This window comes from Pteropus vampyrus, unplaced genomic scaffold (assembly GCF_000151845.1).
Source record: "Pteropus vampyrus isolate Shadow unplaced genomic scaffold, Pvam_2.0 Scaffold97, whole genome shotgun sequence".
NCBI classification, from domain to species: domain Eukaryota; kingdom Metazoa; phylum Chordata; class Mammalia; order Chiroptera; family Pteropodidae; genus Pteropus; species Pteropus vampyrus.
In genome coordinates, this window is record NW_011888878.1 from 650,813 (window position 1) to 653,098 (window position 2,286).

The window sequence follows — 2,286 nt, forward strand, 5'->3', positions numbered from 1 at the left end:
ACTTTCTGTTACAAAGATATTCCAATCTCACCTTATACTTTCCCTGCCCTATCCTTGAAAGCAGCCATTTAACCAAAGAAGCCTGGTTCTTGTTTTAGTGCAGAGTGGTTATTTAGAAAGTGAGATCTGAGTGCTATAAATCTCAGTTCTCACTCACATATTCCCTCTCTCTCTCTCTCCCGTGCATGCATAATACATATACATAAATATATGTATGTATGTATACATGTATATATTTCTTTTATTTATTTTTATTTTTTATTTATTTTTATGTTTTAGGTGAGGCAACCCTTGGTTGTCCTCACAGATTGTAAGGACCTTGTCAGTTTACAATCCCTTATTTTTTATTTATTTTTTTATGCCTACAGCACCTGGTCTTCCTAGGTGGTCTCCCATTCAAGCACTAACCAGGCTCACCCCTGTTAGCTTCAGAGATCAGACAGGATCGGGCTTGTTCAGGGTAGCATGGCCATAGACACATGTATATATTTCTACATTTATTTCCCAAACTGTTTATATTGACAGCCATAAGTGTCAAGGATACCTTCAATTCCAATCAATTTTATTTTTTCTCTTTTCATATTTACCATTCTTTTCTCTAATGTGAGGAAAGTGACTCCTATTATCCTTAATATATTTATTTATTGCATCAGTCCTACCCATATGTAGTCCATTTCTCATTGCAACTGTGACCCCACTCATGAACCTTGTATGGACATCCATCTTGATGAACTCTACTTAATGACTTTTGAACTGAAACTTTAACATTATTTAAAAAATAACATTGCTTATATATTTTTATATCTAGAATTTCTCTTTAAAAAATACATTTATACCTAATCTGTTCTTGACACAGAGTTTCTGTTCTTTTCTCTATTTCTTAGATTATTTGAAGCTTACTTTCATGTTTATTTGCAAGATTCTTTTGGACTGCTCTATTATCTTCAATTCTCAGAGTTCAAATGATCCCATTAATTGCATCTTCTAACTCTGCTTCAATGTGGCTTATTTCTGTGTAGGGCTTGTAATCTTTTGCTCTGAGCAATTCTTCAGTAGGGGTTGTTTACTACATAAATCCCAGTGTCCTGGGTTGTAGACTTTTCCCTGTGGAGTCATTCCGAGGAGTGATTTTGCATTTGCCTCTTCTAAGGATTTATGAGTTTTATTGGTTTGGACAAACAGTTCTGTTAGTTTCTATGGTGAGATTTCCATATCCTGGGAATATGATCCTCATCTCATGAGCGGTACAGGTTTGGTGTTCTTTTTCTACAGGTTATTCTTTTTGAACCTTGTCCCTAAGTACATGACTAACTTCCTTGTAGCTTTCCGAGGCCGGCAAACTGAGCTTGTAGAATAAAATGCACAGCATTCATGGCTCCTGCTTTTAAACAAAGTTTAGTTTTGACTCTCATGGGTGTGACTTCTCCTCTTCCTTCTCCTCACTTCTGTTAAATTCCTGCCCCTAGCCCCCTATGGCTTATATCTGATTCTTTTACCACTGATGAGTTTTATCTCCTACTTTTCCTTAAGACTTAGTTTTCTCTTTATTTCTGACAGTTAGGAATTTCCTTATTCTGTTTTACACCTGGCTATATATTAAGATAGTTTTTTAATTTTGATTTTTTTGTTATACATTAGTGCATATTTTAATCTTTTGACTAGGGAAGTTTGTATTGTTTCTAGTAATGAAGATAGACATACGTTCAAATCCTGAATTGCCAGTTTACTGGTCACTTAGCCTCATGTCATTTCCATGTTTTCTTTTCTGTGAAAAGAAGAAAATAATACTCGACTGGGCTGTTCTGAGATACTAAGCACCTAGTTCAGCACCTGGCACCTAGTAGACTTCCCATAAATGGTTGTTATTATTCATATCAACAAAGGATGGTTGAAGAATTATATAATTTAATGTTTGAAAGTGGCTGACACATTATAAATATTAGATATTAGTGAGACTTGAGTCACTTTCAGAGGAATTATTAATGCTGGTATTGAAAAGCATCACAAAGCATTGTGGTACAGAGGAGGGGGCATGAGCTTTGGCATAAAATAAAATAAGGTTCAAGTTTTTACTCTTGTTTCCCAGCCTTTTAGAGGTTCGATTGTTAAATGGAAATACTTTTTTTTTTTTAACCTCTTTTGGCAGATGTGAAGGTCTAGTGACCTCCTGACTTCTTATCACAGTGGTAAGAAACTTACTAGGGAGTAATTCCATTTTAATGGAAAAGTACAATGGGGATATAATTCAACTAGAAACTCATAGTGGCAGAGGTTGTTTGTGACCCA

General features: G+C 35.2%; 1 pseudogene; it reads right to left on the reverse strand.

Annotated features, from left to right (window-relative positions):
- Positions 1–359: 359 nt before the first annotated feature.
- Positions 360–477, reverse strand: LOC111742627 (annotated as a pseudogene).
- Between the last annotated feature and the right edge of the window lie 1,809 nt (positions 478–2,286).